This window comes from Otolemur garnettii, unplaced genomic scaffold (assembly GCF_000181295.1).
Source record: "Otolemur garnettii isolate 467f Iridium unplaced genomic scaffold, OtoGar3 scaffold00034, whole genome shotgun sequence".
NCBI lineage: Eukaryota > Metazoa > Chordata > Mammalia > Primates > Galagidae > Otolemur > Otolemur garnettii.
Window position 1 is genome coordinate 1,614,527 of NW_003852429.1, and position 15,682 is coordinate 1,630,208.

Below are 15,682 nucleotides of genomic sequence, written 5' to 3' on the forward strand. Positions count from 1 at the left end.
TTTTGTTTTAGGAGATTAAAAGTTGATGACCACCCTCTTCCAGCCTGAAAGGTTTCAGAAGAGAGATCTGCAGTCATTCTAATATTCTTCCTCTTGTAGGTTATGGTTTTCTTATGTCTGGCTGCTTTTAGAATATTCTCTTTCATACTAACTTTAGTGAAGTTAATTATAATGTGCCTAGGGGTTATCTTATTCAGATTGAGTCGTACTGGGGTTCTGAAACTGTCTGCTATCTGAATTTCAGAATCTCTTGGCATATCTGGAAAGTTCTCCTTCATAATTTCATGAAGAAGAGCCTCTTGTTTTGTGAAGCAACTTTGTCACCTTCAGGGATTCCTATAAAGCAAATATAGTTTTCTTCAAATCATTCCAGAGCTCTCTGAGAGAGTGATCCATTTTTGCTTGTCATTTCTCTTTATCTTTGAGTGCTTGGGCACATTCAAAAGCTTTGTCTTCATTGTCAGAGATACTTTCTTCTGCTTGTTCCATTCTGTTACCGAGGGATTCTACTGTATTTTTCAGATCTTTAAGGGCTGCAACCTATTGCCTCAGTGTCTCATAATCTTTGGTCATTTTATCTTTGAAATCATTGAATTCTTGAGACAGCTTTTGAATAATTTGAAATTCTAATTCCCTCCTTTCCTCCATTGTATTAATCTTATTTGCTATCCAGATTCTGAACTCGATTTATGACATCTCAACCATTTGTTTATGGAAGGGATCGTCAATTGAATCTGCCTCATCCTTCCTTGGGAGAGTTGATCTACTCTGGTTATTCAGGTTACCAGAGTTTTTCTGCTGATTGAGCCCCATACTGAATTTACACCATTTGAAGACTGTCCCCAAACTGTTCCTCCAGTGGCTATCACTGGAGAAGATGCTGGCTTCTTCTGGTTGCCCAGAGAGATAGGGTGTACCTGTGTGGAAAGCCTCAGGGCTGTGAGCCTTATTGTTCTAGCTGCTGCAGCTATTCCTCTTCACCTTGTGGTACCACCTTTTCAGTGTTGTTCCCTCTCCACTGACTGTCCACTTGCAGTTCTCGGACGCCAGGCACTTGTGACTGGATCAGTCCTGGGGGCTGGTCCTGGGGGCCTTCCCTTGGAGATGCAAAGTACCTAACAGCCCATGTGCAGGGGATGCAGTGGCTGAATAAGTCCTAGGGGTGGCCCATTCCAGTGTGGAGCTCCTAGCAGCTGGATCAGTCCTGGGGGACTGCCCACAGCAGGCAGAGTGCCTAACATCCCCAGCACGGGGGAAGTGGTGGCTGGATCAGTCCTGGGGGACTGCCCACAGCAGGCAGAGTGCCTAACATCCCCAGCACGGGGGAAGTGGTGGCTGGATCAGTCCTGGGGGGCAGGGAGGTGGCCCACGGTGGTGTGGGGAACTCCGCAGCTGGATTAGTCCCTGGGGGTGGTCTGGGCAGTGCAAGCCCTGGTAGCCCCGGTGCAGGGAACTCTGTAGCTGGGCTGGCGGAGTGCCTAGCAGCCCTCTTGTGGGGAATTCTGCAGCTGGATCAGTCTGGCGGGGGGGTGCTGAGCACCTAGCAGCCCTGGCATGGGGAATGTGGTGGCTGAATCAGTCCTGGGGTGTGGCTGTGGTGGCACGGAGCACCTAGGAGCCCTGGCACTGAACGCTGGGGCTGGATCAGTGGGGTGGGGGTGACCTGTGGGTGCACTGAGTGCCAGCAGCCTCAGGGTATGGACTGTGGGACTCAAGCAATTCTCTGGCTGCAGGGCTGGGATAGGGCTCCTGGTCCTGCAGGGGTTGGGGAACACTACTCTTCGGCCTCCTCTCACTGTCTGTACAGGCAAAGGGGGAAGGGTTGACTGGAAATTCAAGATGGGAGTGAAAAGTTATTTGGATTTTTCTGCCTGGTGAGAGGGTGTATGAAGTCTCAGCAGAGTCCCTCTAGGGGAAGTAGACCCCACATCCTGTATCTCTCACAAGTGGGGTGGGATTATAGGTCCTCAGTTCACCTCTCGCCTGTAGGAAACTTTCAGGAACAGACAAAAAGAAAACAAAGAGAAAAATACAAGTTTCCTGGAGGAGGGGACAGACACTTTTCCTTTGGGATGTATTATGTACTTGTAGATTGCTTTCTAGGAGTTGCAACTTGCCTTAGCAGAGGTGTCCTGCAAGATATCACTCTTCTCTCTCAGCTGGACTCCCAGTCTTCAACTTTCTTGGGTATTTTCTGGACTTTATCCTTCCTTGTGGATGGGAGCTTCTGATGGAGGATGATACCTATCCGCAATCTTGCCCCTCCCACCAGGAAATACGTTTCTATATGAAATGGTAGCTCTTAAATTATGGTGAATAGTTGGTTTCTTTTTATGAGCTAAAAAAACTCTAAGAAAGAAACAAGCCTCTACCACTGCAAGCTCCAACACTTATAGCCACTATCTCCATCCCCACCACCTCCATTCTTTTGTCTGTATTCATAGAGGTAAAATAATACAAGCAGGGTGGTTTAGAAGGCTGGTGGCCATAATCTGAAATTGGAATTATGTCTCATGAATTTAATCCCTTTTGCTGCTTGAGCAGTATATTTATGGTGATCAAATTTCCAGGGCCAAAATTGGGACCCGTAGTCTGACACTAGGGCAGATTATTATTACCTTGAGGATTGTCCTATGTTGAAGCCCACCAGCTAAGAACCACTGTCAACAAAGCTGTAGTCAGACAAATTAGGCTCATTTGGCTTGTTGCAGCAAGGGAGATTGCATATAATAGGAACCATGGGTACATTGGTTATAAGTGGCTGGGAGGGTTTTTTATAGGTCAGACCTTGTGGTAGATGATCTGATCATAAGGAGGGTTTAATGAAGTAGGCAATTCCGCAGTTGGCTATCTTGGTAGCTTTACTCAAGGTATTAAAAAGATTAGGGTGGGGTAGTAGTTGTCATTAATAAAGAAGTACTAGTAACTGGAGTTAGTTAAAAGAGGAGAATGATAAGTTGTTTTTGTGGCTGCAGTGTCCTTGTTTCTTCCTGTTATGGCCACAGGTCTCAAGTGGTCTTTTCTCGTTCCATGTGGGTTGCTTATGTTGAATCCTGAACACCACCATGGCCAGATGCAGTGATAGGACAGTTTTGTCCATTTCTCCCCTTGAAAGTCCAGCTTGTGATTTGATGTCCAAAGGAATAGTGTATTTTAGTTTTGTTTGTTTGTGTTTATTTATTTATTTTTATTTCAGGTTACTATAAGGACACAAACAATCAGGTCACAATTTTTGAATTTGTTAGGTAGAGTCCCTCTTTTAGTTGTGGTATGTTTCATTTTTATAAAGGCCTTTAGTGAGCTTAATAGTGGGGAAGTGAGTTGAATTTTGTATGTTAGGACAATAGAATATGAATATCAGACATAAATTACATTTTTCATCCCTTATTCCCTCATATGGTCAACTATAAATATTGTGTGTTGACTATAAATATATAGAGCCTTCCTCCTCTCTCCCTCCATAATTTAAGTTCCTTTTAACCAGGTGTCCAACATCCTATATTTATATAATTGGAATGTAGGGGTACAATTTTGGGAACTTAAGAATTGTATTTTACAATTACTCCTGCCCTACCCTACTCCAAGTTATATTTTATTTCCAGCCTAATGCTTTTTAGAATATGGGCTTTTGGTGTGTGGGTGTATATGCTTAATCTACTTTCCACATTGTCCACATTTCTTTTATAATTAACTGCTAAGACTAATATTCTAACTAGGTATCTCTCCTAAACAGACATGATTTATAATATAAATGAATGGTCTCTTGGTAAAACTGTTCAACTGACAAATCACAGATCAAAATGCTCTGTTGAAGTAGATTCTATATGAATGTGGTACCAGATCTACTCAATTAAGCAACAGTAGCAATGAATTTTGATAGAGGGTAGCCATTTTTCATATCTACCTTTCTTTTGTAAGAGGTTGACTTCAACTAGAATAGTGGTTCTCAGCCTTCCTAATGCCACAACCCTTTAATACAGTTCCTGTTGGTCGCGACCCACAGGTTGAGAACTGCTGAACTAGAAGAAAAAGCAGCACCAACTGTGCCCTCAATTTTTTATTTTTCAGCTTGGGTAAATTTCCGATTTCACTAATGATACTGCCAAAGTCATCCTAAAATGATTATTCATTCCTCCATGAATCAGTAAAAAGCACGGCTTTTGATTAGCTGCATCATGCCCACATATGGCTATCATGTAAGTTGAGTGTACTGTGTTCTTTTATAGATAGAAAATGATTTGATTTTTGTAGTACCATGTTTTTATGAATGACTACATGTTCTCTTGAAAATTTAAAGCTCTGAAAAGTACAAAGAAAGTAAAATAATTTTACTGTCTAGAAATAACCACCCAGACTGCTTTGCATTATCTTTTCTGTATCTTCATCAACTCTTTGCTAAGTATGTAAGTACTTTTTTTTTCTTTTTTTTGTAAAAAAAAAAGTACTTTATTGCCCTTGGTAGAGTGCCATGGTGTCACATAGCTCATAGCCACCTGCAACTCCTGGAGATTCCTTTGCCTCAGCCTCCCAAGTAGCTGGGACTATAGGCACCTGTTGGCCCAGCTATTTTTTTGTTGTACTTTGGCCTGGTCTGGATTTGAACCTGCTACCCTCAGAATATGGGGCTGGTGCCCTATCCACTGAGCCACAGGTGCTGCCCTATAAGTACTTTATTTTTTTAAAGAACATAGAATTATTTTATCTTTTTAGTGTGCCTTTTCCAATTAGGATCATGTTAGTATTTCCTATGCTATTAAATATCCTTTTTAATATGTTTTAAAATGTCTATATAGTATTCCACTGAATCTCTGTAGCATAAATTAAATTCTCCCATGTTGTTGGAAGAAACCATGTAGGTTTTCAGATTTAGTACCATAAAGTCACGTGACTGAGGATACGAAAGGCAAATGTGCCAAACTGTTAGTCTACACACATCTTTGCACATGATCTACCTTCATTTTATTCTCAGGATTTTAAACCTCAGAACTATAGACATTGGGATTGGAAAATTCTTTGTTGTTGGAGGCTGTCTTCTGCATTGCAGGATGTTGAAAAGCATCTCTGACCTCTATCCACCAGATGCCAGCAGCAGTACCCCCACTGCCAAATTGTGACAACCACAAATGTCTCCAGATATTGCCAACTGGGAGGCAAAACTGTCCTGGTTGAGAACCACTGACACGTACTGTCCATCATGTAGTCCTACACACACACACGCATGTGTTGTGTAGTTGACTGAATTACATGTTTCAAGCCTTAGCATAAAAGTCATTTCTTCAGAGAGGCCTTTTCAAGGTTGGCTAAATTAAACTATACTAGTTATTCTTATAGAATCTTTGTTTCCTGCATGGCATTTATCATGGTGCCACATTCTTTTCATTTCCTTTAAACTCTCCATCTTTCAACACTAGATTATATATATGATGCAGAAAGACACTGTCTACCAGGGACAGTTTCATGGGCTTGTGAATTGATCGTATTGTCAGAACTCCATGCTTGGTTTAATGTTCTGTTCTTTCCTAGTGAAATTTGCATAGAGGACCCTGAATTCTCTTTTTGTGCTGGGCCCTGCAAATTATGTAACTTGTCCTGATGTGTACCTTTTTTGCTGTGGTCGATCTGGTGTCTAGAACAGTGCTTGGCACAGAATAAGAGTTGAGGTATTTATTGAATAGTTTGGAAAGCTTTAAGGAGCATTTTGATATGTCTTTTGAACTTCTCTAATTCTGTCTAAGTTAAACTCTGTTAGACAGACCAGGGTCATTGAGTATGTAAGATTCTGTTTCATTATACAATGATTTTTTTAATGATGTTATATAAATGGCTTAAAGATGGGCTCCCATGTTATTCTACTTCATAGTAGGGTGGGACCATTAGTTTGAAGACCACTGTTGCCCAAATCAATTTTTTCACATTCAGGTGCTTTAAATATAACTCAAATAAAGGTATTTTCAGTCATTTCCTACCTGCTTTGTTTAGCTCACTAAACTTTACCTAACATCTGCTAGCCATAGATAAACCCTGTGGCCATAGAAGACCCCAGGTCATTGCTGCCCCTCAAAGCTCTCTGACTTAGAGAATTCATTTCTTTCTGTTCACTGCTATCATCTAGACACTTGAGCCCCCACTCCAGTTCCTCTCTCTCCTGGGAGTTCCCCTGCTGGGTGATGCTATGGCACCCTTGTCTCTGGAAGGTTTCCTGTTGTGAGGGATGTCCTTTCCCAGGCAACCTGTCAAAGCACCATCCAAGTAAAGCTCATTGTGTACTGCTGCCATCTTGTGGCCCAGGATTTTCCTTGATTAGCCCTGAAGTCCTGCAACTCACCACATATGGGTCAATACTTAGCTGTTTCTGATGTAATTATAGGGACTCAAAGTACCAATACTGATTTTAATTTTTTTTTTGAAATATTTATTTTAAATATATTTTTCTCTTTACTAGACTGTAGGCTTCTTGAGAGAAGGATCTGTGATTGCTTTCTCTTTCTGTTCTATGATTAAGCCAACATTAATAAATATTTTGATTTATTCAATTAGTCTTACATTTATAGTTAACTAGCAGATTATTTATTGTGTTTAGTTTTTTGCCCTTAAGAGAATAAGAAATATAGACTATGAAATTTCTTAAAATATATTCTTATCTGGGCTCACTTGCGTTGCTGAGTAATGTTTTTATGGAGTTAATTTTTTCTTATGTAATTTTGTCACTTATAAAGTGGCCCAAGTCTTTTAAATTTAAATTTAAAGGAACCTTTATCTGTATCATTTAACATTTAAAAAGCAGAATAAATTAATTGCCAGACAAATGTCTGGAAGAGAGTTTCCTCAAGTGTTCTTAAAGAAAAAAAAAATTACTTAACATTTAAGGATTCATTTGCCTAGCTGTTATTGTCATGTAGCCAGTGTGACTGGTCTACTGTAGAGCATTAGTTGATCAATTATTGGGAGAATGGATAAAAATAAAGATGATCAATTATAATTTATATTTGGCTTTGGAATGGTCAGTTTGTGTTTTATTTGAATGTATTTCTTTTTTTTTTTTTTTTGAGACAGAGCCTCAAGCTGTGCCCCTGGGTAGAATGCCATGGCATCACAGCTCACAGCAACCTCCAACTCCTGGGCTCAAGCGAGTCTCCTGCCTCAGCCTCCCAAGTAGCTGGGACCACAGGCGCCTGCCACAATGCCCAGCTATTTTTTGGTTGCAGCTGTCATTGTTGTTTGGTGGGCCCGGGCTGGATTTGAACCCACCACCTTAGGTGTATGTGGCTGGTGCCTTAGCCACTTGAGCCACAGGTGCCGAGCCTGAATATACTTCTTGAAAAATAGTATATTTCCTGGAGGTAGTTAATAATAAGGAACTAGACAATGATTCAGTTTTTCTATCTCCCACACTTGTTAATTCCACGTCAGGAGTGAAATATGTATCACTTATCTATGGAATTGTTTTTGAGCTGAGAAGATCATTGTTTATTAAAGAACATTGACTTGGAGTTCATTTTCCATCCAGACCAGAGAGTCCACAGCCTTTCAGAACAAGTGAACAAATAATTGCTATTAAATTACAGAACATGATATATGATAGTAAGTATGATCTGTTTCTAAACAATTCCAATTTTAGAAATACCCAATCCTTTAAAAAAAAAATTGATTGTTTGTTGACAGTTAAAATTGTATGTATTTATTGTGTACAACATGATGTTTTGAATACAGTGTAAGTACATCATGGAATGGTTAAATCTAGCTAATTAAAGTATGAATTAATTTGCATAGGTGTTATTTTTGTGGTGAGGACATTTAACATTCATTTGCATTTTTCAATAATACAATACATTGTCATTAACTGTAGTCAGTATGCCATCCAATAAAGTCTCTTGAACTTATTCCTCCTATTTGACTGTAAATATGTATCCTTTGACCAATATCTTATCCCTTTCTCCCCAGTTGCCCCAACTTTTGTAACCACGAGTCTATACTCTGCTTCTGTAAAATCATCTTTTTTAGATTACACATGAACGAGTTAATGCAATATGTTTTTCTTCACCTGGTTTATTTCACTTTACAAAATGTCCACTAGGTTCATTCTTGTTGTTACAAATGACAGGATTTTCTTATTTTTATGGCCAAACAATATTCCATTATGTATGATGTATCAATAATATTCCATACTTCATACATGTATGTATACCACATTTTCTTTATCCATTCATCTGTTGAGAGACACTTCAGTTTGTGTCTTTAAGACATGTTTTCAATAATATCTTAGAAAATTATCTTTTTCTATATGAATTGTTATTTGTTTAGGTAGGGAATTTTACCTAAGTAGAAAGGATTGTTTAAAAAATATGCATATTTTGATATTGGTCCAGCTATTATGCTGTTAACTTAAATTTATGTATTGAATATAGTCATATTTTAAAGCTATTAAATATTTCTTGTTTCATAATTTAAATTGTTATTACTCTTATTACTCTTATTAGCATAATGACTTCAAATTACTAGTTTTCTTCCTCTCTGCTATGATAACCAAATTTAATTTAGTTTTCATAATTCCATCGAGGTAATATAATTAAATAATATTTGCAGCTTTCTTTTTAGGTATTCTTTTGCCTTCTTTTGTCTTATCCATTAAAAGGAATTTAGTTTATGATTTCGTCAATATTCAGTTCAGGAGAAGATAAGGTCTGAGCAGGGAGTTGGATAAAAAAGCACACTGAAAGTGTGTCTTGATTGATCAGGTAAACGTAAAAATTATTTGTGGATGTACTTGTACATTACATATATATACTATTTAAGTGGGAGATTGTCGATATTAAATTACCTGTTCAGATTTATTGGCTCTTTAAAGAACTCTCTTATTCAGTAAGGTTCTACTAAGTTACATTTGGTTCATTTTCTTTTGATCATTGAGATGTCTGTGTTTAATGAGCTAAAACTGAAGTAGGTCAATAAAACGGAGAGATGAACAGTCTGTTCTCACTATGCATGGAACACATTTTACTCCAGGGAAAAATCATTTTTCTAAAAAGGTGTTTGCTCAACTTAAAGGTGTAAAGGAAATATGAATGACATGGCAAAACTAAAAAAGCTGAGAAATTAGTAAGTTCTTCAGGGTACAGTTTGTTGGGGGAAGATATGTGGATCTGTATTTGTATCGTTAAGAGCTTTAGTTATAAAAGCAAAACATTTGTAAGGTCGGGCACAAAAAACCTTCAGGTTATTAAATATATTTTGGAAATATATGACAAGGAAAAACGTGACAAACTGAAATATTAGGGGATAAATGGGAAAAGCAGATTATGTTAACTTATAATCTGCTGCATATTGTGTTAATGTATTTTAGCGAATAGCAATACATGTATAGTTTTTTATTTTTTGAGACAGAGTCTCACTTCGTCATCCTGGGTAGAGTGCCATGGCATCATCATGGCTCACACCAACCTCAAACTCTTGTGCTCAAGTAATCCCGTTGCCTCAGCCTCCTGAACAGGTAGGACTACATGCCAACACCACCAGGCCTGGCTAGTTTTCTGTTTTTAGTAGAGATGGAGTCTTAACTCTTGCTCTGGCTACTGTTGAATTGCTCAAGCAATCTACTGACTCATCTTTCTCAGTGTTAGGATAACGGCGTGAGCTACTGCTCCCAGCCAAATGTATAGTTTTGAAATAGTTTAGCTTTAATTCCATCACTTATTAGCTATGTGGCCTTTGGCAAACAACTCAACCTGTCAGAAAATGTTTTTCTTTTTTCATAGGGATAGTGATACAGGCTTGTGTCTTTTCCCTTCAGCATTTTTTGAGGACTACACAGTATGGTGAAGGCACTATGTAAATAGTAATCATCTCTACAAATGTGACATAATTGATTCTATTATGAAATGTTCTTAGATACGTTTAAAAAATTATTTGTGCTGGGTTAGGGAGCAGGCAGAGAAACCATAGCAGAATCTTTTTATGCTAATAAAATATTAAACTTTCAAATATTTGTTTTCCATCATTTCCCCTCAGTATTAATCCTGTACTCCTAGGAAATGAAGTCTGTGTTTTCATTTTAATTTACTTTAGTAACTATTTTATTATTTGTGGTTTAATTATTAAGTAAAATTAAATTTGCTTATTCACTTATATAGTTTAAGATTTAAATATTAGAAGGCAGGCACAGTGGCATGCACCTGTAGCCCCAGCAACTTGGGAAACTGAGGCAAGAAGAGAAAGAAATTTGAAAGCAGCCTGGACATCATAACAAGAACCCCTCTTAAGAAACTACTAAAGACTGAGCTGTTGCAAGAAAAAAGGAAAAAATTGAATTATTTAAACTCATTCAATTATGATAAAAAGGGAGGTACTTTACCTGGAAATACAAGCTTGTTTTGAGGCTGAGTTAATATGAGTATGGATAGGTTTTACCAATGTCTGCTTGGTTTTATCAGGTGAGTGGGACTGAATTCTCCATTTTGTTTTATTGTGTTCTTGCAGGTCACAGTCCTGAGGGTCTTAGCATGTCCCCTGTATTACAGATAAGATGTTTCTTTTCCACGAAAGGCACAAAGGTGAAGTGTGCTAGCAAGTTTCTGCCTGTCCCTTCAGATGAAGTTTCCATCCTACTCTGTATTCTTCCTTTACATACTCAGTGGGCATTCTTGCCTCTGGCAGTCAAGGGGCAGCAGTGGCTAGAGAAGAGATTGAGAAGTGGAATATGGTAGGTCCCCGGGTTCACTTTGTGGGGTCACTATGTTGGCTATGTTGCTGTAGGTAAAACCATAGCTCATATCAGGTGACCTCACAACTCTCTGCATTCTGGTAACTACTCTTTTCTCTTGCCCTTTCTAAAGTTACTACCGAGGGAGGACTATACTATCTCTTACAGTTTTCCTGTACTCTGCTCTTTAATTAAATAATTCAATTTGAGAGTATAAGTTTATTTTCTCATAGGCTTCTATATGATGAAACTTTATGTACTCTAAATATTTAAAGCCACAGATTTCAGAAGATAACAATAATAATAATTTTTTTTAGACAGGGTTTCACTATGTTGCCCTTGGTAGAGTGCCATGGTGTCATAGATCACAGCAACCTCAAACTCTTGGGCTTAAGTGAGTCTCTTGCCTCAGCCTCCCAAGTAGCTGGGACTACAGATGCCCACCACAATGCCTGGTTATTTTTTGTTGCAGTTGTCCTTGTTTGGCTGGCTTGGGCTGGGTTCGAACCCACCAATTTTGGCGTATGTGGCTGGCTCCATAACCACTGTGCTTTGGGTGCTGAGCCATTGAGAAGATAATTTGATTCATGTTTAAAATGTATAGAAAAAAATCTGTTTTACAGTCACTTTATAAATGGTTTTAGAAGTTCCAATCAGTGACAGTTTCTCTACTTATACTCAGTTGCTTCATGATCATGCTTTTGTTAATTACCTTTTTTTCCTCCCTTTCCCCTCAGCCTTTTTTTATGGAGCGCATTGGTGGTAGCTTAAGTTTCACTGAGAACTGTGGCTAAATAGATGGCACTATGATGATACAGTTTCATCCCTACCTCCTCTACCAACTCAACCATCACCAATTTTTTAAAGATTCTACTTCACAAATGTCTTTATTGTTTCCCTGACCACTGCTATTGCTACCACCATGCTTTAACTTACTGCCTTTTCATAGCTGAATTGGTCAACCAGCCTGCGTCTACTCTTGGGCCTTGCCAGTCCATTCTCTAATGGATTCCCCATTGAGTTCCCAGTAAAGCACAAATATTTTGTCTTTATTTCTTTGTTAAATACTTCAGTGGTTTCATATTCCCTTGCTAAAAAATGGCATAATGAAATGAAGTGGCATAGTGAAATGAGAACTCCCTGGCATTGCATCCATAATGTACAGCGATCAAAAGGTGTTAGCCTCTTTGATAATAAATGAGCTCTGATAAATTGGTAAGGGAGAAACTAATATTTCACAGGAAATGAAAGGAACATAATGAAGAAATACAAATTATGTGTAATATATGACTACTAAAGATATATGAAGATGATTGAGCTTAAATTAAAGGAGGAAAAATAATCTCAAGACTATTAAATATTATCAGAGATTAGAAATACAGATATCCAATGTTCCCATGATTATAGGAAATAGGGTATTCTCATCTATATATACCAAGAAATAAGACCAGCGAAGAGTGTTTCTACATTCACTGGGAATTCTACAGTAATGGGTCAAAATTTAAATTTTGTATATTTTTTGCACAACTTATAGGAAAGTACTCCAACAGTACCTAAACAAAACTTAAGCCACTTTATATATAAGCATATTCATTGTAGCTAATATAAATGCCTATTAAATGATAAATTATGAATAATCACGTATATTATTATTATTATATTTTTGAGACAGAGTCTCACTATGTTGCCCTGTGTAGAGTGCTATGGTGTCACAGCTCACAGCAATCTTAAACTCTTGGGCTTAAGCAATTCTCTTGCCTTAGCCTCCTAACCAGCTGGGACTACAGGCACCCATCACAATGCCCGACTGCTTTTTGTTGCTGTTTTCATTGCTGTTTAACTGGCCCTGGCCAGGTTTGAACCCACCAGCCTGGGTGTATGTGGCTGGTGCCCTACCCACTGAGCTATAGGCGCCACTCATCATAGATATTAGACCAAGCAAGGTAAAGCTGTATAACCAAAGTAGAACAAGTTACTTAAGACATTGTTGAAAGGAAAAAGCAAATTATAGCCTCACTTAAAAAAAGAAAAGGAAAAGTACTTGCATGCCAATTTATGTACGAACAACTCCCAAGCAGTGTGCATAGAATGCCATTACTAGTAGACAACATTGGGAAATAGACTTATGAGGAGATACCTATAAAGATAATGTTTTCAAATGAATTCAGGTTTTAATCTTTACTCTGTGGAAAGTGAAATTTGTAAATGTTTGTGATTTACACTTACAGGAGCACTGAAATGCTGCCCTTGCAATTCTGTCATCCTGAGCTTCCATGTGCCATAATGCCTTCATGGCTCCTGGGATTGAGTCTGGATGCAGCAGTGACAACAGTCAGTCCATTGCTCTTTACCTCTTTATCTTCATAGTCTTGACTTTGATGTAGTTCATTAGACCTTTCATGATCTGTTGATCTGGTCTCCTCTTCTTTAGCTTCATGTGCTTTTTTTGTCTTTACTAGGAAGGTTCAGTTTTTGATCCTGAACTACCATATACCAGAATAAAATTATTCCTCCTAAGTTGCCCCTGAAACTACTGAGGTCATCTGAACTAACTCAGAGCCAGGATTTCTTTTTAAAGTCGTCTCTGAATCATAGTGCCTAAGCATGGCCATATCTTTAAGGACATATAATTAAGCGGAAAGGAACATCATTTTTCTCTTGAATATGATAGTCTATTGGCTTTATTTGCAGTTTTGTCCTCATTGGAAGCCATTTTCCAAAATGCTATGCTGGTTCCAAGTGACTAATGTGAGTCCACAGCCCCTTTAAGCTGGTTTATACTTTCGGATTCAAGTAACAGAAACCTAACTAATACTGTCTAAAAAAGGAATGCTTTGGAAGTATATTAAGGCATCTCCAGGGACAGGGAAGACGGAGAGGGTTACAGATGGGTTAAGGAAATGAAAATTTGGACTAGAATGCTTAGAAAGTTTTCCTTGATGCACAGCAGTCTCTGTCATCTTCTCACATAGCAGAGAATATGCCTGCATAAAACTTCCACCAAAAAGGAGAAACTGACCCAACTGTCTTGGTCATGAGTTAAAAAATTTGAGGAAGTGGATCACATACAATATGGCAGATTTTTCACTTATTATAAAAACGTTGTGGTGGAACGAGGAGGTCCTATAAAAGCTATGCAAGTCATATATACAAGTCCAGAGGTGTTTGAGACATAGCCCCTTCATGGAAGTCCCTTGTTTATAGCAAAAGTCAAACTCCCCGGTATTGTGTTTAAATTTCTCAGGATACGTGTAATTCCTGCTTCTGGTCCAGTCTTGTCTCCTGTGGTCCCTGTGCTCTTTGCTGTCTTACCTCCCTGTTGCGAGATGTTATCCCCCGTGAGCCCTGAGCATCCCTGCATGTTTTTGCTGGGTATCTGAACTTTACTTGGGCCATTTCTCAGTTTCGTGTTTGTAAGGGGTGATTTTGAAGAATCATCTTCCCCCAGGACACAGAGCAGTATTGCTTAGGCTTGCCGGAAAAATGGTGCATCTGGAACACGTTTTGTGTTCTCCTCTTGTAATGCAACCTGCAATGTGTGCAGCTGTCCGCGCCCTTCGTGAAGCAGGGTGACTGACACGGTGTTCATGACACTTGCTGGGCTCTAAGTTTCCTGTCTTCTGCCAGCATCAGTGAAACAGTAATTAGGGGAACATCCAGATCCTTGACACTCCCCACAACTGCCCCCAGTCCATAACCATCATAGACCTGGTGTTCCACTTCAACCATTTCTCAATGATTCATTGGTTTCCCCAGTGAATCCTACCTTTCATACGTCTTGCCAATTGTTGCCTCTCTCTGGAATATCATTTCCTTCCTTTTCTTCTCTCAGTCTTATTTGACCACTGCATTCAAATTTGTTTTGCTATTTATCAGATTTTAAAGAAATTTCAGCATAATTCACTTAGGAATATTTTCCACCTTGTAAGTTTTTTTTATAAGAAGACTATAAACCATCTATTTAAAAAAGGATTTAAGGTGCTTGCTTTGGCAGCAAGTGTACTAAAATTGGAACGATACAGAGAAGATTAGCATGGCCACTGTGCAAGGATGACATGCAAATTTGTGAAGCGTTCCATATTTTAAAAAAAAAAGGATTTAAGCTGTTGCTCAAAATCTTCTGTGATCTCTTCTCTTGTCTCTCCAAGAAGAGGAGAGCATTTCTTCTTCTGTGTTCTCACAAAACTTAGTCCATATCCAATAGCATTTTATCACTTTATTTTTTTCTTCTGAGATAGGGTCTCGGTCTCGCTGTGCTTTGGGCTAGAGTGCACAGGCATCGTCACAGCTCACTGCTACCTCAAATGCCTGAGCTCAAGTTATTCTTCTGCCTCAGGCACCATGCCGGCTAATTTTCTTTTTAATTTTTATGGAGATAAGATCTCCCTATGTTGCTCAGACTGGTCTCAACTCCTGTCCTCAAGAGATCCTCCCTTCCTGTTCTCCCAAAGTGTTAGGGTTACAGACATTATTATATTCATTATTTACCAAATGTGTTTCTCTCTAGTCTGAGCCCTGAAAACTAGATAAAACTGCATTTTATCATACTTGGTATCTTTAATAACTATCACAGGGTCTTGTATAAAACAGGTGCTTCATCAATATTTTATAAATTCATTTGACTTATTAATCAAATAAAGAACAGGAAATTACCCTGATGTTTAGCACACGTGGGAGGCAGACTCAGCATCTTCTGAAGAGTAGCCTGAAAAGCGAGGGTTAGAAACTGTTTACACCATACAGGTGTCGTGCTTTTACCCACAATATGGAAATATATAGATCGGTCCTGAAGATGCCATTTTTAAGAGCTCTTTAAAAAAAATTCCAAATGTTCTTAAATTAGGGCAAAAACCAAGTTTCTTTAAATGTTGAAAAAAATGTACAGTAGTTGAAACTGCTGTAGCATGGTGCCTTCAGTAGGCTGGAGGTGATGGTGTGGGTGCCTTGCTTTGTGTTTCAGTTACATTTAGGTGTTTTGCTTACCCA

The 15,682-nt window shown here is 38.6% G+C and overlaps 1 protein-coding gene and 1 non-coding gene across 2 annotated transcripts in view; both read left to right on the forward strand.

The window, feature by feature from the left end:
- GPC5 (glypican 5) overlaps positions 1–15,682 on the forward strand; it is a 639,568-nt gene that overhangs the window by 8,363 nt on the left and 615,523 nt on the right. The window lies entirely within an intron of this gene.
- LOC111725260 lies at positions 14,679–14,781 on the forward strand. Its single transcript, XR_002773365.1, has one exon. It is a non-coding gene; the product is annotated as a U6 spliceosomal RNA (small nuclear RNA).